Raw genomic sequence first — 23,660 nt, forward strand, 5'->3', positions numbered from 1 at the left:
GAAGGTGGGAAGTTGGAAAGTCTGGGAAATCCTCGGCATCTGTAAGGCAAAGCTGATTTAATCCGGGCCTGAGAATTCACAGCTCCCTAAGTCTGACCTGTCATTTCTGCTCTTAATGAAAATATGCTCAATATTGGAATTAATTACTCTTCAAGTGGCCTTGTCATTAAGCATCGAGGGATCAATGGCACACAGTGGATTATCCTCATGGAGTGAAATATCTCAATTGGGGGGGGGGGCGGGGGGGCAGAATGAAAGCACCATCCTGAATCCAATTGGAAAATCCCTGTAACACTGGCTGCTATTGTCGATCTAAGGAGGCTGTACATTGTGAGAGAGCTTTGGAGGCAGATATGAAGATGGGAGGGAAAATGAGGAAGAATGCAACTTATTCTGAGTGTCTTGGACATTGCTAAATGGGTGGTTCTGTAATCAAGGAGTTAGGGAGATTTGATACGGTTAATGCCCCAATGCGATCACTCTTTGGAGCAGAAGAACTGCACTGGGAGTCAGGATGGCCCAGGTGTGGTGGCAGAGAGGGAAAGAAATAGGAGTTATCAGAGAGAGAGGCAGGGACAGATCATCTTGTGCCTTTGAAGCCATGACAAAGAGTTTGGGTTTTTTCTAAACGTAAGGGTATAGAGCAGAGCTGTGATTCATATGATTGTTTTAAAACTCACTCCGGCCACTGGTTGGAAAATAGAGTGAAGAAGGATGAAGTGGGAGACTAGTAAGAAACAGTTGCAGTCATTTAGATAAAAGTTTGCAGAGGCTCGACACAGGACTGTGGTAGCGGCAGCAGTGATGGAGAGAAGCACCTAGATACTTGTGCAGGGTTGTGTTTTGAAGGTCAAGTTGGCAAGAGATGCTGATGGATTTGGATGTGGAGAATAAGAGACAAAGGAGGCACCCAAAAATGCCTCCCCTGGACTGGAGCTCAAATAGCTAAATGGATGTCAGTACCTGTATCAATCAGCTATTGCTGTGGTAATGCTGGATAACAGATTGCCCCCATTCAGGGACTTAGAACTACAGTGGCATGAGTCTGTAGTTACTTACAGTCATGGGCTCAAATTAGAAATCTGTTTTAGACATACCATCGGGGATTTTATTACATAGCATCTTGTTATTTTATTTTAATATATTTTTATTGCATAACCATATCATGTCGACATAATGTCAGGAATATTATTACAAGAGTTCTACAGTCCACATGGTTTACTGTGGAATCTGGGGGGGAAAAGTTGCTAAAATAATTAAGCTGTTCTGAATAAATGGACGCCTCAATGGCTTGAAGAATTTGTGGTGGAGTGATTCTAAAACCACTTGAAAGAGATTTGTCCCAGCGACCCTACCACTCAGGGCATTGAGAGAGGGGAGTGCACTACAATTTATCCCAGGCTTTAGCAATTTCAGTTTTCTGATTAGCTTTGTGCAGCTAGCAGACTCTGTCAGGCAGATAGCTTGTCATGCCAAACACAGGACAAGCCTGTCACTGGTCAAGAAGCCCACTCAGTCAGAGAAAGTGGCTCGCCTCCCCATAATCGATACCATCTATGCAGCTCAAAGAATCACAGCCACCGCCAAGCCCGTGCCTGCTCCTGCTCCTCCATTACCGGTTTCAAGTAGCAGGCTCACTCAGCTTGCCAAGAAGCTGATAGACTCTAGGGCTGGCTGATTCTGAGCAGGAGGACCGGGGTCTCTTCAAGGACAAGCTGAATACATAGAAGGGAAAACAGACAGTGGCCTCGACCCAGCATCCATGGCTGAGGGATGACGCCAAGAAGGAAGCAAGCCAACGAGACGATGCTGTGAGCTGTGTTGGGCTAGTGCAGTGGTCGGCAAACTGCGGCTCGCGAACCACATGCGGCTCTTTGGCCCCTTGAGTGTGGCTCTTCCACAAAATACCACAGCCTGGGCGAGTCTATTTTGAAGAAGTGGTGTTAGAAGAAGTTTAAGTTTAAAAAATGTGGCTCTCAAAAGAAATTTCAATCGTACTGTTGATATTTGGCTCTGTTGACTAATGAGTTTGCCGACCACTGGGCTAGTGCATCTCGATCCCTGTGGAGAAAAAATGACGAGGGATGCGCTTGAAGAAAACTGTGGCCATCCCAAATGGTGATTTGCAGTCTGGCCAGGAAGGAAGTAAATGGGACTCAACAAGAGATGTGAAGCAACTGCATTTAGAAGCAGACAGGGCTAACGGTGGCTGTCTAGAAGATGAAGGACTGTGCAAGGAAGGATGGCTTCTAACTCTACACAAGAGCAAACTTGCACTTGGCTCACACTCCTCAAGCCTCGATTTTCCCCACGCCTGGTCCTCCCTCTGTGATGTCTGCTGGCTTGGTGAACAGTGCCACCATATGCATGCTTGAGCAAGACAAAACCTTGGAAGTCATCCATCACTCCTTACTCTCCCCCACTCCTCTTACCCTATCCATCTCCAAGTCCTGCTAATTGTGCCTCCTAAATATTTCTCAAAGCAGCTCACCTTTCCACCACCCGCCTGTTTATTAGCCACCATCGGTTATCACCTGGCCAACAGCAACAGTCTCCTCAGTGGTCTGGCTTCCAGCTTCTTCACCCTGTTACCATCGACATCTTTTCAACACAGAGATTTGCCGGTGTCACCCCCCCCCCCCGTTTTAAAACCCTCCTGTGGCTCCCCATTGCTTTCAGAATAAAGACAAGAATTATGAATCTGATCCACTGTTCCCAGCATGGTCTGGGTCCCTGCCCACCTCTCACCGCTGCACAAGCTGTTCCATCCGCCTGGAACATACTAACCCTCCAACTTTTCCCAAGTTTACCCAGTTGTTCCTCAGATTCCAGCTCAAGCATCCATTGCACATAGCGTTTGTCCTTTGCCCACTGCCTCTATTACCTTTGAGATCCGAAACTTAAATATATACTCAGAGAATCATCGTCCTTCAGAGCCCTTATCTCAGCTAGTAATTATGTCTTCCTTTTTCTGTGATTATCGGTTTATAAAATCTATCTCCCTGTGGAGATAGATGCGTTTACTGCTCACCCAGCCCGCTCCTGTCCTCTCCAGCCTTTCTCTACAATGGTTGAGTCTCCAGCCTCCCTTGCAGCTAGGAAGGGTCACATGGCACTGTCTGGCCAGTGAGATGTAAGCAGAAGATGCTGCTTGGAACTTCTGGGAAAGATTCTCAAAAGAGGACAGATTTGACTTGGATGCCCTTGGTCTTTGTGCCTCTTCCTTTGATTCCTCTGTGGAATACAAAGCCAATGAGACTAGTGCAGCGGACATGTCTCAGCCATGAAGTCAAAGCCACACAAGGATGGCAGAGCAGAAAAAGAAGGAGCTGAGGGCCTTGCTGCCTCTATTGAGTGGCTGGGTCAGCCCTCCAGCCTCTTACCGCCGCTGGGTTAGGGTTTCATGTGACTCACGGCAGCTGAGTTAACCAATACACTTCCATGGATGGGCCTTATCGCTTATCCCATAAGATTCTAACTGATACAAGCTCCATAAGACGGGCCTGTGTATATTTTTGCTCTGCACGCATCCCTAGCATGGGTCCTGGCATCTAGTATATGCTCAACCAACATCTATTGAACAAATGGATGGAGAAAGCTCCCTCTTTGGAGTCCAATGGATCTGAGCTCCAGTTCCCGTTCTGTTGCTAATGGCTGTGTGCCCACTAACCTCTCTGAGCCTCAATTTCCTCAAGTGTAAAACCAGGATACTGACATGATCTTCAGGGGGTTATTCCGGGGGTCTAGGAAGTGATGTGTAGACCGTGCCAGACCTTGACTCAATAAACAGTAGCTGTTGATAGGATGCTAAGTGATTGGCTCTGTCACCTCCAACTGCCACTCTGAGCACTGACTCTGATATACAAGGCTCTGTGGTTGGCACTTGGGGATGAAGGTCTACAGAGTGGACTCTGCCCTCCAGGAGGTGGCAGCTCAGTTGGTGAGAAAGGATTTGTATAAACGCACAGAGAACTCAGTGCCTCTCAATGAAAATGTGCTCATGGCCATGGGGTGGAGGGGGGGGGGTTGGCACAGGCCCTCCATGGGAGTGGAGAACAGGGAAAAATCAGTCACCCTGATCCAGTCGTCTATGGGAACAGCACAGGGACAGGAAGCCTGCTTCCCCTCCGCTCACTTAGCTAACAAGCACGTACTGGTGCTCCTACCATGGGGCTAAGTGCTGGCATAACACAGGCACCCTCCCACAGACGTGCAGAAATGACGACGCGGAGATCCTTGCCTGCCTGAACAATGGGCTAAACGAGCAAATGTGCGAACAAATGAACTTCTGAAGAGAAACGAATGAGCTAGAAAATAAATGTCGGTGTTCCCCAGGGAATAACTGTGCTCTGGAAAATTACAGCGTCTGGGAAGATGGAGGGCCGGGCTGTAGGCTCCTGACCCTAATCAGAGGGGGGAATGTGGGTGGGAGAGAAGGCGGATGAAGGTGGGCGTTCAGCCAGACTGGGAAGATAAGGCTGGTGGGGCCATGAGAATAGTCTCATCAACCACTACCACACCCCCCCCACACCCCTGCTCATAATTGGGGAAAGGTAACCACAGCGGGTTATTCCTTGATCATAAAGGTAGAAGAGAAAGGAAAGGGATTCTCCTCCATGCACCCTTCCCTGATTACCCAACTCTCATGTGTTATGAAACCTCGGGCAGGTGGTTCATTCATTCAACAAATATTTATTGAGCACCAGCTCTGTGCCAGGCACGGGGTTTGAGTGCTGGGATTATGTGATGTACAAGACAGGCAGGCTGTCTTTGTGGCCCTTATATTCTAATGGGATAAATCAGGTAATACACATGTAACATGCAGCGATAGGAATAGAAGGTGTAGCTGGGACTTTGAAGAACATACTTCAGAGGGAAGAAGAAGGGCATCTCATTGAGGTTTTAATTTGCATTTCCTTCGTGGCTAATGACATGGAGCATCCTTTCATAGGCTGATTTGCCATCCATATAGCTGGGGTGGGGGGGCGGGGGGCAGTGCCTGTTCCAATATGTCACCCACTTTGGAAGGTTGCTTATTTTGATCCTATTGATTTTGAGGATTATTTATATATTTTGGATATGATTCCTTATCAGCTATGAGATTTTCAAATAGTTCCTCCCCATCTTGGCTTGTCTTTATTTTCTTTACAGTGCCTTTCAAAGAGCAGAAGCTCTTCATTTTAATGAGGTGCAATTTATTAGTTTTTTCCTTTTATGGGTATTTTTTTTTTCCTCCCAGGGTGTTAAGATAATTCAGTGCCTGGCACATGAGTAAGCGCTGCATACGTGGCAGATGTCATCGTTATTACTACACAGGAGAACATGCAGCCCTCTCTGTGCAGCCTCGTTAAGCTCCCCTCCCCTCCCCGGGCCTCAGTTTCCTCGTGTGTGCAGTGAGGAAGTTAGTTGCATCACTAAGTGGTGTTCGAGGCCCTTTATCCTGGACAAGTCCCAGTGTTAATATTCTCTAAGAGTTGAAAAGGAACATTGAGAGAAGGGGTTTGTGGACCGGGAACAGGGAAGCCTTTCCCAGGAGCAGAAGCTCTGCCTCCCTTTGGAGCTAAGAACCAACATCCCGCAGATGGTTTCAGATCCTCTGTGGGCACCTGGGTGACGCTGGAGTAGAAGCCCTGAAGGCTATGTGCTTTCCTGAACTGCTCAGAAGTTAGGATTCTGCGGGTGGGGAAACTGAGGCTCCAGGAGGCAAGGTTACAGCGTGGCAGGCCAGAGCCAGAATTTGAACCCAGGTCTGCATAACCCCGAAACCCACTCTCCCGTGGCTCCATCCAGGCTGGACCCTGGAGGAGGGAAATGACCAGGCAGGCAGAGAGAGGGGAACTTCAGCCAAAGAAATGTTCCATCTGAAAGTCACAGTGCATTCTCTACCCAGCAGCTGCGAGAGGAAAATAGAGTGGGTCAGAATTAGCAGATTTTTTTGGTCTCCTTTTTAATTTATAGCTTGTTAGTTGATGTGCTCATTGGGAGAACTTCTTGCTCTCTGGCTTGGCAGCAAAGTCAATGACAAAGCACTGACAGCCTAGAACAGCCTTGCTCCTCCATGTCAGGTCATGGCTGGGCTGGGAGCGATGTGCACCCTTGGGTGTCTCAGCAATAGTGGGAAGGTGTGAAAACCCCACTGTGGACTTGGTGGCTGCAGCAGTCCCGTTTCTGAATTTTTATTTCCCCAAACATTTCATAAACCACTCATTATTCTCCAAGCACTAGAGAAACAAAGGCAGTTAGGACTCTGCCCCTGTCCTCAGACTGAAGAAGAGACAGCCACATCTATATATATAAAAGCCAAGAGACCAGAACGCCGGAACAACCAGAACAACCGCTTGATTTGACGTGCACTATGGCCCTGATTTCCCGCCCCCCCACCCCCGGCTGACCAGCCCCAAGCAGGGCAGGCCGACCAGACCCCACCTGTGCACAAATTCGTGCACTGGGCCTCTAGTGTACAAATAATGTTAGGACAGGCTGATGGAAATTGCAGCAGCAGAGAGAAGCAGCAGAGTGTGCCTGGATTGTGGCATCAGAGAAGGCTACATGGAAGAGGCAGTGTCTAGGCTGGGTCTTGAAGTAGGAGTAGGAGTTCAACAGGGTAGCGATGGGGGGAGGGGGTTAATAAATGTTCCTGTTCTATTCTGTTCTCCAGCAGTTTCTCAGCTGTTGCTCTTGTATGCTTGCCGGATTATAAACTTACTGGGGAAATTATGTCTGTGCATTATAGGATATTTGATACCATCCCTGGCCCCAGTACGAACTGGATGCCAATAGCGCTCTCCCCCTCTTCCCCACAAGTCATGACAAACAAAAAAGGTCTCCAGACATTGCCACTTGTCCCCTGGGGGCAAAATCAAACTTGATTGAGAACCACTGTCACAGCATATCCATGTAGGCATTCATTTATTCATGTAATTTTTCATTTATGTCTTCAATAGACGTTTACTGAATACTTACCATAAGCCGGGCACTTTGGTAGGCATTAGGAACACAAAGATACACAAGGTACAGCCAGGGCCACTGCCCTCTGGGAGTCGCCAGGCCAGAGAGGAAAAGAGACAAGCCAATGAGATGTGATGGGAGCATGGTGGTGGGGCGGGGACAGCAAACAGCTGGATGTATTCTGGGAAGGCTCCCTGGAAGAGGTAACACCTCTACTGAATATCAAAGCTAAATAGACATTAGCCAGGTGAAAAGGAAGGAGGAAGGCATTCCAAATCAAGGAAGACAGAGGAGACCTTCTTAACCAAGAAAATGGGTTCGGCAAAGGCCTGGAGGGTAAGCCAAGTGGGCCCTCTGTGGGTTACAGCAGTTCTGTGTCCCTGGAGCACAGAGCTCCAGGGCTGTGGGGTAGAGGGCCATCCATGTCATGGAGAAGCATCTGTGTTTATCCTGAGGGCCATGCAGGAGCCATGGGAGGATTCAAAGCAGAGAAAGAAGAGAAGCCGAGGTAGAGGAAAGCTGTGTGGCAGCCAGGAAACAGAGAAGCCCCGAGAGGAAGCCTGAGTAGTTGGGCGTGTGGCGTGGGCCAGGCTCTCATCACTCCAGAGGTGCCTCCTGGCCCTGACCCTCCATCCTGCCCTCTGGGTCCCCTCTTCAGGAGAGACATTTGAGTCTCACCTCCTGCCCATCGATGGCTCAGTCTCTCTCGCACCCTGGCGGAGGCCTCCACCCTCCCAGCAGCTCCTCAGCGATGACAATCCCTTCAAGTTGACGTGGGAAAAGTGCTTTATCTACCCCAGCCGTTAGGCTTGTCACCGAGCCCCGATTACACTTGGAGCTTGAAGACAGACTGCGGTACGGCACACGGCCCATCTCTGGAGAGTTGGGGAGTCGCAACTGCCAACCCATTAGGTCTCGGTCTGAACCGGGAGGGACCAGTCGTCTAATTGCTTGAGAACGTTGGCGTTACTGAAACTTCCTCATGCCTGAATGATGTATGATCTTCCGGGGTGGCTCGGGCATTTCCAACGGTTCCACCGGCCCCTCCCCTTCATCTCCCGCCTCACCAGGACTCAGCACAGAGACTGCCACCGACCACCCAGGCTCTCTGTGCGCCCAGGGGCGCTCTAGAAGCCCTCTCGATAGGGTGATCTTGAGTTAGACCTGGGTTCAAACCCCGACTTGGCCACTTACTTAAGCATGACTTCACCACCCTGAGCCTTAATTTCCCCACATGTCAAACGAGAATAACCAAGTTCCTACCTCATAGAATTACCATGAGGATCAAATGGAATTGTCATTGTAAAGATGTCCCAATGGGTGCTGGAGCCACTTACCAGCTGGGTGAACCCCGGCAGGTTATTGCCCTTCTCTGTGCCTCAGTTTCCTCATCTGTAAAATGGCTATCATGATAGGACCTGCCTTGCAGGGAGGATACAATGAGCTAATACATGTAAAGCGTTTAGGACAACATAAATACTGCTTAAGTGTTATTCTTATTGTTTGAGTAATAAAACCGGGCAACTAGAGGACTTATCACTTTGCCATGATGAATGATTGGGGCTGCTGAGGCGGCCCCAGGTGCCCCCCACCCCGCCCCATCTGCTCCCAAGCCTCCAAGCCGGTGGCGGCGGGGACCAGCGATTTGGAATTTGTTTTAATCAGCAGAGTGCAGGCGTGCTATTTCACACGCCGGCTGTTTAACTGTACACCTAGTTACAGCTGACTGCCTTGGGTGATTGGTTGAGGGGGCCGAGTTCCCATTTGTCCCCAATCAATCTGGAAACTGAGAAGCAGCCAGAATATTCATTTTCCACCACCCGGCCTGCAGCCTGGGATAATTCGTGATGGGCCCCAGGGCCTGGGAGGAAGCAGAAGAGGTGGGTTCCTGACAGACAGACAGGGGCTTAAGCAGCCCAGGTCCCCGTTATCAATCGGGGACAGGACACAGTCCAGAGGGGCAGGAGGGCTAAGGTGGCTTAAGAACGGCTCTGGGCCCCATGCTGTGGATGTCAAGGCTGTATTTACAGCACTTAACCCAAGTGACATGCAGGCATGTCGGCTGGTATTTCATAAGCACCTACTATGAGCTTCCAGCAGGCAAAGCTCTCAAGAGGGGAAACACAGAAGGGGGCGTCAGAGCTAAAAATATGAGTTCCATCTGGGAGAAAAGTTGGGGAACCGCGTCTATAAAGATGGCCCTGTGACAAGATGGCATTCATTCAATCGCGCCTTCGTTTACTTCGAAATGGTGCAGTTGCACCTGCCACGAGCCAGGCTAGGTCCTGATGACTTGCAGATGCCCAAGAAAGTAAAATGCAGGCCCCGCTTCCCTACAATCACAGCGAAAAGCGTGGTACCGGCTGTTGATCGGGCACTGACAGTGAGCCAGCCTTCGCATAAGTTATTTTGTTTAATTCTCACAATAGCTCAAGGAGATAGGTCCTATTTTTACCCTGGGTTTGCAGATGGTGAGGCAGAAGCTCTGAGAGGGGTGAGTCGCTTGACTGAGGCCCCTGCCGTGAGTAAGGGATCAAGATTCAAACCAGTCCCATCCGACCCAAACCCCAGTTGCTAACCATTAGGCTACCCTGCCTCTCAAAAGAACCAGACCCTGATGTTTTAACAGCTGGGTACGAACTACAGAAAGTCTGGTGGAGTGCCCACTAGCTGTGATAGTAGGACCCTCATCCCCAGCACGCACATTAATGTCTTGCACATAGTAGGTGGTCAGTAAGCACTTGCTGGTTGACCAAGTTCACTCAAAGCCTTCCCGAGCACTGTCAGGCTTCTGCCCCTTGTTTCTTGGGTGGCATTCACAGAGCGTCTTATCCACAAGTTCATGAAGAAGGACTTTGGTAATCCTCAGTTTGTAGAGGAAGAAATGGGGGCTAGTGGGAAGTGGGTCCAGCCAGACGTGAACCCAAGCCCCACAATATGTACTGGGAGTTCGGGGACCTCATCACTGCGGGCACCGTCACCCAGTGCTACAGAAACGTGGGGGCCCCGGGCTCCGCACCCACCACCCTCTGTTAGATGCAGGGCCCCCCTGTGTTCTGGTCTGCCCAAATAAACTCCTTGGGGAAACAACAGCAACAGAACTATAAGGCTTTGTTCTGGTCCAGAGATTGGTGCTTGGTCTGATAAATAGGGGGACATGCTTGCACCCCTCTCCTTGCTGCCCATCCTGGTATTGAGGCGACCCATGTGCTCCGCCTCCCAGACGCTATAGCACCGGCTGTGCTGCATGCACATGGCTTTGCCGTACGCCCTCCCAGGGAACCAGCACTGGATGGAGGAGAGAGAGAGGGCCCGTCACCTTCTCGTTCTGGGCTTGACTCCTCCGTCTTGGAAAGCGAGTCTAAGAACATCTGCTCAAACGAGCCCGAGCATATTAAACAGCCGCCGAAAACGTATTGTTGTCTCCTCCAATACATAGCAATTACATGGTGTGTTTTGCTCATTAGCAAGAAATTGACACAGAGGCAATCCTGCTTTTTTAAATTACCACTAATCTCACTGCACCTGCTTGGGAAAAAGGCAGGAGAAAAAAATAAATAAAGGTTGGTAATAACCATTTCATGATATTTTAAAAACAAACACTTTCCCTTAAAAATAGCTTTTTGGGTTTGCAGGCTCCCCGCCTCCCCCCCCCCCCCACCTCCTGGCCCGGTCTTACGTTAAGAGGAGCCCCCCGTGTCTTGTGCTACAGGCTGGCTTTACTCTGTCAGCCTCACAGGCTCCAATGCCACACGTGCCTGGGCACAAGGGACAAGGGAGGCCCGGGGCATGGGCCTGGCTCCCTCGAGTTCTTGAAAGCAAGATGCCAAGGTTAATCGTGTGTTAAGGGACCTAGTGCACATTAATGACAACCATCATACCTAAGAGGCGTGTGAGAAACTGACTTCTCTGGGGGTTATAAGGGATGCATATGCCCCCCTGCCACCCCCCCACCCCCAGGACTCAGAGAGCGGAAGTCACCTGCACAAATCACACGGCTCTCCCTGAAGCTGGCGTTCAGACTTGCTGCCCAAACTGGTTGTTGGGTTCCCGCTGCCTCGTTCTCCCACTCCTCTCAGTCCACCGGCCACACCTGTCATGCTCAGTGCAGTGGCTCACTGCGCACAGTAGGTGCTCCATAAACACATCCTTCGCTGATCGCCTCCAGGCCCCGGGGGCAAGCCCCTCCCTGGCTGGGTAAGCCTCGCCACCTCTGTGAGCCTGTGCTTTCTTGTTTAGAGAACCGAGATCATGACTGAGTACTTCTCAAGCTTGTTGACTGGTTGGTTGGTTGGTTGGTTGGTTGGTTGGTTGGCAAGGGCTACCTGTAATACTGGGGCAGAAGGTGCCTACGGAACTGGAAAGCGTTTTAGGAATCAAAATGATGACTCTGGGGTCTACCTCAGAGGTCATGCAGGGCACAGCCTGTGGTTGATGAGAACTTCAGAGCTTAGCTTGGGGATTAGCATTCAGATTACGAGAAGAGCGCGTGCGAAGGCCCTGAGCTGGGGGTCGAGCTCAGAATGTGCAAAGGACGGCAAGTACCCCCGGGTTGCAGGTGGGGGGAGAGGTGATGAGATTGGCAGGATAAGGCAGCTGATCCTTTTAGAGACCAGGGCTTTGGCTGTTACTCAGGATAACAGGGAGAGGCATCAGGGGATTTTGAGCCATGAAGTGACCTTGTGTGGTTTCGGTTTCATAAGGATCTGTAGCTGACTCATAGAGAGCAGATTGCAAAGGGGCAAAGACAGAAGCGGGGAAACGAAAAGAGGAGGAGGAAAGCCCTGAAGTTCATCAAAGGACTTGTCTGGTGATTCCGCTGAACCCATTAAACCCCCAGAGAAGGAAGATCAGCAGAGCGGCCCACGGGCCACACTGCGCGTGTGTTGCTGCTGTGAACCTTGGCATAGCGTGAGCTGGGCTACGAAGCCCTGGAATGATGGAGAACCACAATGGCCTCGAGGCAAATAAATTCGGGACACATTTGCTTCCTGAGCACCTTGTGGTATTAAGTTCGAGTCTTTGGGAAGCCCAGGGATGAAGAATACAAGCTCCCTAACCTCAGAGGACTGACAGAGGAGAGGAGGAGGGGCTCTGTGCACACAGCTCGCCTCAGTGAGCTCTAGAATAGAGAGGCATTCATCCTGAATGGGTGATCAGGGAAGTCTTCCTGGAGGCGGTGGCGGCTGGGCTGAGCCTTCGAAGGATGGGTAGGATTTGGGCAGAAAGAGTTGTGGTGTGGACCTGCCTCGTCTTGGAGGGGGAACTTTGAGGAAGATGTTGACTTTTTTTAAATTTTGTTTTTCAACTGCGGTTTCCATTCATTATTATTTTGTAGGGGTTTCAGGTGTCCACCATCGTGGCTAAACAGTCATATACTTGACCACGTGTTCCCCCTGACATTGAGTTCCCGTTTGTCTCATGGACAGGGCTGAAGCAGAGTCTGCTGAGGGTAGAGAAGTTCACATTTTCCAGTTCTCACTCCTCTCTCCTTTATTTGTCCTTCCTGGGTGCCTACTGTAAGCTGGGAATTGTGCTGGGCACCAGGGAAGCAACGGTGAACAGACAGCCCTGGTCCCTCCTGGAGCCCACAGGCTGGTGCGATTTTAGTCCTGGCGTGCAGCTATTGGTGGAGGGGCTGTGTGAGTACCACAGCAAAGAGTCTGTTCCTGCTCCTTCCGGCATTGGGAGCCATGGCAGGTTTTAAGCTGGGCAATGACATGATTTGAACTGGACAAGGGATAATCACTTGGGCAGCACGTATAGGATGGACTTGAAGGAGGCCAGAGACAGAAGGTCAGTGAGCATTGAAAGGAAGGCCGGCAGTTGCAACCTTCCTTTATCTGGGGCTCTCTGGTCGACCCTGCTCCTGTGTGGGGGCGAGGAGGGGGGTGGCGCGTCGGGAGGGAGAACGGGCTGCAGGTCTGGAAAGGGATGAAGGGTTTCCATGGCAACCTTTGCTTGCCCGTCGTCGCCAAGGTAGCTCTGCAAATTCCCCAGGCATCATTCCCATGGACCTTACATCCCCGGCAGCTGAAGCCTGGCTTTAGAAAGACGGGGACACGGTACATTTGGGAAGCGGGGAGGAGGGAGTTGAGGCAAAGCTGTCCTGCTGGAACCAGGGTGCCCTCGAAATGCTCCCAGGCAGCCCTCCAAATGCCCCCGAACCTCTACTGCAGGCTCCTCCTTCATACTTTGGGCAGGGACCCTCCCAAGCCCACCTTTACCCCTTGGCTTGTATTCCACACCATGGGGCCTCGAGGCATCTGGAAAATGGGCTGACACCGTCTCCCTTCGGGGTCCTGTGATGACTTGCAGTTCTGTCTGCCAAGCTCCCCATCCAACGATGCCTGCTCCAGGGGAGGCGAGTCAAAACGCTAGCGGTCATTATTCTCTTTGGCATTGGGGCCCAGGATACCAGGGCCTCCTCTCAGGCCGGCCACTGACTGGCATGTGACCTTGAGAAAGTCACTTCCTTTCTTTTCGTTCTCCCTCTCTTCATGCGCCATATGGGGATGTTGGCCCATTTCCTGGGCACTGCAGGTTCTTTAGCCTGATGATGACGATTATTGTTATTCTTGGTGTTGCCGCTGTTGCCATATTATCGCTACCATTAGAAACATTATTATAAGCCCTATACTGTTGATCCCTGATGCAAAGGCAAAGATACCGATTCCCGTACATATTGCACTTAGTTGAGACTAGGAAATTATCATACCAACGCAGACAATGCAGTGCCCTTTTATCTTCCCTTAGACAGAGTTACATGAATAGAGTTCAAATCAGACTCTGTATTATCCATATATCATGCCGGGGTTGCTCGAGGGTACTGAGGCTGCTTTAGCAAATTAATCCTCAAATACTCATTTGTCTTCATCTTAATCATTGACCCAGATCTCCAATCCCTGAGTTCCCACCAGGTCTGCACTGCATGTCCATCTCCACCCTAGATGACCCTGCATTATTGAGAATCCTGAGTTCATCTATACTAATAAAAGCCTTGGGGGGTGATCAGGCCAGCAGGGGAGGGTAGTTGGGGGCAATCAGGCTGGCAAAGAAGCAGTTAGGTGTCAATCAGGCTGGCAAGGGAGCAGTTAGGGGGCAATCAGGCAGGCAGGCGAGCTGTTAGGAGCCAGCAGTCCCAGATTGTGAGAGGGATGTCCGACTGTAGGATCGGGCCTAAACCTGCAGTCGGACATCCCCCGAGGGGTCCCAGATTGGAGAGGGTGCAGGCTGGGCTGAGGGACACCCTCCCCAGTGCACGAATTTTGTGCACCGGGCCTCTAGTATCCTTATAAGATGCAACCCCTGCTCCTGTAGAAAAGCGCCCTCGTAGACCAGTTTAGTTCAGGGCTGTATTCCCACCCCTAACCCAACTGTTGGGCACAGAGTTGACACTCAACATTTGTTGAGAGGAAGAAAGGAGAGAAGAGAGAGGGGAGGGAGAAGGAGGGATTCCAGCCATTTCATCCAGAGAAGGTAGAGGCAGACCCTCCCATATCTCTCTCAGCGGAAAAGCCTCATCTTTTCCTCTGGCCCCAGTTTTTCTGTCTTCCTTTTTACTCACCAACACCCAAAGAAAGAAAAAGAGATTATTTGTACCATGCTAGAGCATCCATGTTTCAAACCCGCTAGTGCTCCTCCTCCCAGCAGAGTCAATGAATCCCACGAGATGTCTCCTGGGTGGTTGTCACTAATTGAATTAAATGAGATAATATTTGTTGAGTACTCAGCACCACTGTCTGGAAATGTTTCTTGCACAGAATTGAATCTATAATGGGTAGCGACGATGAGCGTTTGTTGTGGCTGCTGCTCTTAATTAGGGTATTAATAACCCCCTTCATTAGCACAGCACTTGGGAGCTTCCAACCCATTTTCCAAAGCGGCTCCTCGTGACCCGCTTGGGGTCAGTTTTTCCATCAGACGGATGGGGGCGTTGATCACTCAAACCTCGTGAAGTTGGTTTGAGAGGTCTCAGTTATGTTATCAGTGGAGTAGCTAAGAGCACAGACTCTGGGTTCACCTCTGAGCTCTGCCACTTCCAGGCACAGGCCACTCCTCTTTCCTGGGTTAGTAAGTCCCCACCGCCCTCTCCAAAGAAAAATTCATGTCTACCCAGAACCTCACAATGTGGCCTTATTTTGGAATTGGTTAAGATGCGGTCATATGGGATTAGAGGAGGCAGAGGTGGGATCAGTGGGACATTGTCACCCAAATACTTAGAAGGCCCCTGGGCTCAACATCACTGTGCTACCTCCCTAAGCCACAGTGTCCTCATCCGTAAAATGGGAATGGTGACATTCGTACCTCAAAGCCTTAAGTAGAAATAAGTGGAAGCCACGTTGGTGTTTAGATTGTTGCAATTACCTCTTTTTCGCGGTTGAGAAGGTGAGGCACAGAGAGGTAAAGTAACCCACCCAAGGTTGCACAGCCCATTGAGCACTTGATCCACGTGCCAGACATGGGATTCTGACTCTTACTTACCTCATGTGTCTCAGGCCCTCCCTGGGCAAGCAACTTGCCTCCTGCTTACAGGGGTGGGCAAACTTTTTGATTCGAGGGCCACAATGGGTTCTTAAACTGGACCGGAGGGCCGGAACAAAAGCATGGATGGAGTGTTTGTGTGAACTAATATAAATTCAAAGTAAAGGAGCGGAGGGGAGAGCAAGAGAACCCTCCGCTCTTTCGGCTCCACGGGCCGGATAGAACAGCCGAACAGGCCGGATCCGGCCCGCGGGCTGTAGTTTGCCCACGACTGTGAAGGAGATGGGATGATTGGCACTGGGGGTGGGGCTCTCTGAGTTGAAAACTGAAGGTTTGGTTGACGGTGCCTAAAACATCCACTCCGTTTTACTCGGTGTTGGCGAGCAAGTGAAAAGGGAATCTGGTTTGGAGGCCAAGACCCCCCCGGGGTAGACCCTCCTGCAAGCTTGGCACACACAGCCCAGCGGCAGAAGCTGCTGTGCGGCTGCCCAGCCGGTGGACCTGAACCCTGCTGTAGCCTGTGCCTTTCTTACTCAACGCTGCGTCCCCAGAGGCTCCCCCAGGGCCTGTGGCGACTGAGGAGAGGCAGGCATCCTGAGCTGGGAGTCCGGGGCTGGGGTAGGAGGAGGCTTGGAGTCGGCTCTGCGTTCCAGTCCCATCCCTGCCTCCTCTAATTTTAGATCCACACGCTTTGCCTCCTCAGGGCTCGGTTTTCTCCTCTGTAAAATGGGGGTATGGCCATTGCTGGCTTATCTCAGGCCTGTTGGGTAGATTCTCGCCACGGCAGCCAAGTGCCTGAACAGAGTCGGTGTCCCCAGCAGAGGGGCTGTCGCCTCAGGGACCGCTCAGAGGGGTTTGTGGAGTGGAAAGCCTCACCCCAGGGCTTGCTTGGCTGTCATTCATGGCATACAGGCCCCCTGGCCTTATCGTAACCTGAGGCTCTACCTTCTGCCCTTGTAGGGAACACATCTGCTCACAAACCTCCACCTGCTTTGTGGTTGCTGCCGCTACGGTCGTCTGTCTGTGGGTTTGCACTGTGCCCAGACCTTCCTTCAGGCTGTCCCTCCTCTCCCACTTACAACGCCCTTTCTCAACCACCTCATCTGTTGGCATTTAAAATGGCAGAAGAGCAGCCGGGTGTGGCTCAGTGGTGGAGCGTCCACCCAGGAACCAAGAGGCCACCGGTTCCATTACCTGTCAGCGCACATGACAGGGTTGCAGGCTCCATCCCCAGTAGGGGGCGTGCAGAGATCAGAGAATCTCTCTCATCATTGATGTTTCCATCTCTCCCTCTCCCTTCCTCTCTGAAATCAATAAAAACGTATTTTTAAAAAAAATAAAAATAAAAATGGCAGAAGAAAAGGTATCAGAGACCTTGACTTCATGTTTGAATCCACAGGGACTAGCTCAGCACTGGTACATAATAGATGCGCAGAAAATGCTTGCTGTATTTAGTTATTATTTAGTTCATGATCATGTGCTCATTATCACTTAGTGGGACGATTTAGTTAATTGCCTACATCCTCAAGAAGGTCAGTATTGCCCCCAAGGGCTCAAACATTGGTTCCTGGGTTCCTGTGTATGTATAAAGCATACAGACAGCTAGTACACACACAGACAGATCAGCAGGATCACATCTTTATGAAAAAAAAATTATTTGGACGGGTTGCTGAGATGGGCAATAATGAAAAAAAAAGATTCAATAAACAGACTTATAATTCATTCAAAGTTATCATTTTAAAAATCTAGACCAGAAAACACAAATAGATAGAGCACATAATTAAAGAGTTCGCCAACATGAACCACCAGTGGGAAGTTCACGGAAAATACTCATCCTTCATAGAGGTCAAGTCAGTGCATCTGAGAGTGCCCTTGAGGGACCTCATTACATTGACTAAATCAGCTTAAAACGTTTAAACCAATAACAGCGGGTGCCAGCAAGGTTACTGTAACATTGGTAAGCTCTCGGATGTCTTGTAATTGGAAAGACCCCTTAGGAAAGCAATATGGCAATTCTGTTCAGCGAGGGCTTGTAAAAGTCTTCATGCCCTCTGACCGAAGAATTCCATCCCAGGGAATTTGTGCCCGGAAATGGATTCCATGGTAGCAAAACTTGTGTGCATAAAGATGCTCATTACCTGTAGCCAGCATTGGGGCGGTGAGAGAGGGGAGAGGGAGGGAAGGAGGGAGATACGCCCAATAAAAATAACGCACATCATGAAGCACCTAAGAGAGTGCTGAGCTCATGGTCAACACTTCAAAGTCAGTGGCATCCCTATTAACCTCCACTCCCAGCTTGCGTTAAGGTGGGAAGAAGTGAGCATCTGTCCTATCTGGGGGGTTTTGCGAAGGGGGGTCAGTGTCAGGGTCATATTGCGGAAGGTCAGGAATACAACTCCCACGAGCTGGAAGTGGACAGCTGCCAAGTCAGCGAGCATCCTATGCGGCCCTGTTCGGGGTGGGTGTCTCCAGGCATGAATGTGAGGACTGTTTTCTGGGCTCAGAATTCTGCTCCCTGATCCTCCCAGCTCATTGCTGGTGGGAAAGCCTTTGTGCAGTTCACCTGCCTCGGCTAGGAGGCCACCTATGGAGCCAGCCCGTGCAGACCAGCTCCGAAGGACCCTTTGCTGAGAGCATAGGGAGCACTGGGCTTAGCACAGAGTCCTTTCCCACTGCCCAGTTGCCTCTAGCCTAGGGATATAAAGGCATCATAAGGCCTTAGTACCTAAGGCCCAGCATCTGCATTTGCAGGCTTGCCCTCCGCTCCTCCCAGGAGCCTGGTGAATGCTTCAGGAAGTCTGTGCCAATCCCCAGCAGCTCCCCCGCCATCCCCGAGAGGCCTGGAGAGAGACCCACAATCCCCTCCGATGTATAAATATCAGAAGGCTGGGGATTTCAAAGTCAGAGGTGCCCCTAACAAAGAAGATGGCCAACCCATACCTTCCATCTCCTTGTACATGGAGGAGAAGGACTTCCTGTGGGTTTTGTAAACCTGGGTCAACTTGAGAAATGAATGCTGACCACCGAGAATAACTTTTGCCACGATGGTGGGGACTAGGCTTGTCTCTGTCTTTCTAAATGATCTCGCAATCCATCTAGGCTCCCAATCACTGGGGAAGAGTCCCGGGCTGTCCCCTCCATGTCTGTCAATCACCAAGATCTTGCCAGAGGCAGACAGGGAAGAGTGACCTTTGGCAGGTGTCCAAGCTCCCAGTGTTCATTCAGCACAGTGGCAGGCACCGTACTATACGTTGGACTCCAATGGAAGCAAAATAGACAGAGCCCCTGCCTTCATGGGGTCAAATGAGACAAATGAACAGTAATCCTGTGATTTAAAATCACTGTAAAGTTACACCTGGGAGATCTGTGGGGCTGTAAGAGCACATGAGGTGGGTTTGAGATCAAGGAAGTGATGGGGAAACTGAAGCCCCACGGAGGATTAGGAGGGGATGGGAAAGAGGAGGGGAGTGGAGGGAGAGAGTTCCACGCAAAGGCCTATCGCCTCCGTAATGCTTCTCCTGCCCTTCCTGCGAGCAAAGCAAGATAGGGAAATAAATGAGCAAAGATAAAAATGAGGAGAGTGAGCAAAAAGGTGGAAAGGGGGGAAATGAATAACAGACTAGGTGATGAGTGAGAAGCAGATAAGTGGTGGGGTGCTAAGGGGTGAAAGGGAGGTGTGGATAAAAGAATAACAAAGGTGTATAGGGACAAGGAGATAAAAGAACAAGTGAATGAACCAAGTGTGTGAGAGGCCAGCTGAGGGGGGAGGAGAGCCCACATGAATGAAAAGTAGGTTTCCTCCACTAAAGCATTTTCCCCAAGGCCAAAATGGCCAAAGGGCTCTTTTTTTAACACGTTTTTTATTGAGTTTTAGAGGAAGGGGGAGAGAAACATCGATAGAAACATCAATGGGCTGCCTCCTGCACACCCCCACTGGGGATGGAGCCTGCAACCCTGCACTTCAGTTGGGCATGTCAGCCATGTGTGCTGACCAGGAACTGGTCTCAGCGCAACCAACAGAGCCACACTTGCCCGGCCTAAATTAAGGACTTCTTAATTTGTGGTGGCTGGAGAAGACCCTTCAGGGGAGGTGATGTTTATGCTGACATCTGAAGACTAAGGAGGGGCAGCCAAGGGGAGAGGGACCTTGTAGTGCAGGGGGTCCCGGTCTGGGTTCCTCCTGCCTGCAAGGACAATCTGGCTTTTCCCCTGCAGTGACTGCCTGCAGCTTGCTGATCTGGGGGGAGTGGCTGGAACTCAGAGAAGAATAGGCATTTAACCTCCAGGCAGCACTCAGAGTCTCATAAAAACCCCCGGGGAGTTTATCACATCTAAGACCTTGATAACATCTGTATTAGAAACAAGAATCCAACCAGACTGCCTGTGAAAGATTAGCTTTAGTTCTTTCAGGAGAATAAATGGCTTATACCAACTCCGGCCCGCTTTATCGCCGTGCACCTGCCAGCCAGCCACCCTTGCTCCCCATCAAGATGGCCACTCGAGGAATCCGGGAATGAGCCTGTCCTTCCCAATTCAGTCGAGCTAAAAAAGTCTTTTGTAAGCATTCACTCTGCTCAGATCGAGGTGGAGAGCGTGGGAAGGGGACCGGGAGAGAAGCTGCAGCTCGACTTTCCCAATGCATTCGGCCCTCTTTACCCAAGAGTTCTGCATCCACGGGTTCAACCAACTGTGGGTCGGGTCTATGGTGGTGCATTAGTACTGAACATGTACAGACATTTTTCTTGTCGTTATCCCTAAACAATACAGTATAATAACTATTTACGTAGTGTTACGTGCTTTAAGTAATCTAGAGATGACTTAAAGCAGGGGTCCTCAAACTTTTTAAACAGGGGGCCAGTTCACTGTCCCTCAGACCATTGGAGGGCCGGACTATAGTTTTAAAAAAAAAAACTATGAACAAATTCCTATGCGCACTGCGGGCCCAGGACGAGTCGGCTGCTAAGCAGGACAGGCAGCGGCACCCGGAGGGCCGGATAAATGTCCTCGGTGGGCCACATGTGGCCCGTGGGCCACGGTTTGAGGACCCCTGATTTAAAGTATACGGGAGGATGTGTGTAGGTTACATGCAAATACTACACCATTTTATATAAGGGACTTGAGCATCTGCGGATTCTGGTATCCAAGGGGGGTTCTGGAACCAATCCCCATGGATCTTGAAGGATAGCTCTATACACAGGCTGATAGGAGATTTCCTTACATATCCAGTCATGCGACTGGTGCCACCTATGCCAGGCACTGAGGATGGAGACGGAAAAGGCACAACCCCTAACTTACACAGTGTGTGTCAGTGTGAGAAGTGAGCAGGGACCAGGGAGTTGTTAACCCAGCCCAAGAACCCAAAAAGGCTTCCTGGAAGAGGTGCTTCCTGCATTGAGGGTTGAAGAGGAGGAGTTAGCAATTAACCAGGTGAAGAAGGGAGGGGGAAAGCACCAGCATGAAACAGCACAGATAACGCAGCACGTTTAATGAGAATAAGAAAGGGACTGTGTTAAGTAAGACCTTTGTACTAATTATCTCATTTACACTACAACTACCTTCTGAAGTCGACGCTACTATTTTTTTTTCTATTTTAAATGAGGAAACTTGCGTGGAAGGTCATGACATACAGCTGTTAAACCCAGACAGTCTGGCTGTTGGAATGATAGAACTAACCACTATGCTTATACTACATTTATCTAGAAATTTATATATAATTCTGTACAGTTGGGTTATTGAATTATAAAGGATCTGGTGTGGGACTCGGGGGGGAGTGAGGACTGTAAATGCAGAATTGAAAGGCCTTATTACAACGTGTAAAGGAGTCAAACCACCTGAGGGTAAAGTCTGAAGGTTTTTAAGCGAAGGGGTATTATGGCATATTTGAACTTTAGAAAAACTGCCATGAAAGGAGAATTTTTGGAGGGAGAAACAAGAATGAGAGCAACTAGTGAGGAGGCTGTGATAATTACCCAGGCAACAGATGATGGAACTTGGGCCAGTGGGTGCAGCCGGGCAGGGGTGGAGGGATTGGCAAAGTTGAGAAAATGAAGAATCATAGACTTTGTGATTGATTGAATATGGAGGGAGCAGAAATGAAAGACTTCCCAATTCCTGGCTTGAGATAAAACTACCACAATAGCTGAAGTGAAAAGAAAATTATATTTTTGTCCCGAGAGAAAGAAAAGAGCTTTGGTTGTGAGGATGAAATGGGCTGGCACCAAGAGGTGCAGGATAGTAATTGTTAATATCTCCCTCTGTTCTTGACAATCTTGGAAAGAATTGGGGGCAAATCTCCTATGTCTACAGTAATAATGGTAAAAATAGAGCTTTGCCTTGAAGAGCAGTCTGAGGTACAGGTAAAGGTGAGGGGATCCATGGGATCACAGCAGTAAGTCTACTCTGTTCTAACTAAGAAGGATTTACTAAGAAAGACCAAAAGCATAGATATATAGGGGCAAGGGAAAGGCAGAAACTGCATACAAAGAATGGGACAGCAGAAGAGAGCATGGCAAAATATATATACCAGAGTCAGGAGGGAAGACTGGAGTGAAGAGAGGTACATAGAACACAGATAGAGGAGCTCTTAAGGGCACAATATCCACGACAGGAATAGCTCCTGCATTTAGAAAAGGTGCCCACGTGAGCTGCTGTCCATTGTCCTGAAATATCAGTATTCTATAGGGTGCATACACAAGGTAACCTTCTAATCCTGGAACGCTGATCATGTCTGTCATATCTCTCCTGTGCTCATAGTTTCTCTTAACTTCTTGATGAAAACTTTGTGATTTCTATGCGATTGAAGAAAAAAACAATGAGCCATGATTTATGCATGGACAATTAGGCATCTAATTTTATGAGTGCTTGATTATGTTTCAAACAGTTATAAAATGCCCCCTCCCCCCTGGGAACTTCTGTGGGAAACTCATCCCCTCCCCCATATCGTGATTTATCATCCTTTGAGATCTAAATGGGGATTTAAATATACACAGTGCAATGATAAACATCAGTTGGAGGCATGTATGTGGTATATTCATCCAAAAAAACAAAAAACAACACACTTATTGAGCACTTACCTGCAAGGAATCAGGAAGCCAGGAGTAGAGATGATTCAGGTCCCCGCCCCCATGAAACATAATCTGATGGGGAAGGCAGACATTAAACAAATAGTTACAGGTGAAATGGATGTTATCCATAGGGGCTAAGCAGTGTGGATTAAAAAAAAGGGGGTCGGAGTCCTATGGAAGGTAACCTCCCAGGGTGATCTGGCTATAAATTCCTAACTGGACAGGTCATGGTGGGTAGTCATGCCTCAGGCATATAACTTTTTAGTGAAGGGTTTATCTTTGCCTTAAGCAAGCCCTGTCCATTGTTTCTGTGCATCTAGATTAACACACCTTTCAGGTAATCTGTATCCACCCTCAAGAGAGCATATGATCTTGTTAACTGTCCTGTAATCACACCCCTGAGTTGCTTCCTCCATTTAATTTCTCCTACATTCCTCCTTAAATTTCAAATGTATAAAAGAAGCTGCAAAACCATTATCCTCTGGAGCCTTTGAGGCCGTGCTTCCTGGCCTATGTCGTCAGTTTGGCTCAGATAAACGCATAAAAATTCTCTGCAGGTTTGGATGTTTCCTACACTGACAGTAGCATGTGCCTACGAAGCGTACAGCACTAGCTGCAGTAAGCATACCAAGTTGGTGCAAGTGAGGCGCCTTCTTTCAGAGGACATAGTTGGGATGGTGAAGTAGACACAGATCAAAAGGGTTAAAATGACCCAAAAAAAGAGTGGCTCAGACTAAATGGTTACAGGTATTTCCAAGGAGTCCATTGGAACGGGGGTGGTGGGGGGTGGCTTCGAGGAAGAGGTGGAATTGATCAAGGAGAAACAGCAGAGGGAGCCAGGGGCGTTCCAGGGTGTCCCAGGGTCGGGGAGAGCAAGCCTAAAGGGTTCAGAGTCAGAGGGGGATAAAATCGGGAGGCTTGTTTGGACCAGCCCGGGCGGGTCTTGAAAACCTAGCGAAACCATTTGGATTTTCTCCAGGGGAGGGAGCTGGATTGTACTAAGGATGAAAGAGGAACTCCAGGGACAGTAACCTGGTCACCAAGGATAGAATGAGGGACATGAAAAAAAAAAAAAAAAAGGAATCCACCATCCATCTAGGGGAGAGGAGGAACGTGTGTGGTAGATATGAGATTCAGCTAAATTGCAGGAGTGAGGGTGGAAGA

The 23,660-nt window shown here is 49.6% G+C and overlaps 1 protein-coding gene across 3 annotated transcripts in view; it reads left to right on the plus strand.

Moving 5' to 3' along the window:
* SEZ6L (seizure related 6 homolog like) overlaps positions 1-23,660 on the plus strand; it is a 140,716-nt gene that overhangs the window by 46,743 nt on the left and 70,313 nt on the right. The window lies entirely within an intron of this gene.

This window comes from Plecotus auritus (genome assembly GCF_963455305.1).
Source record: "Plecotus auritus genome assembly, chromosome: 13".
Taxonomy (NCBI): domain Eukaryota; kingdom Metazoa; phylum Chordata; class Mammalia; order Chiroptera; family Vespertilionidae; genus Plecotus; species Plecotus auritus.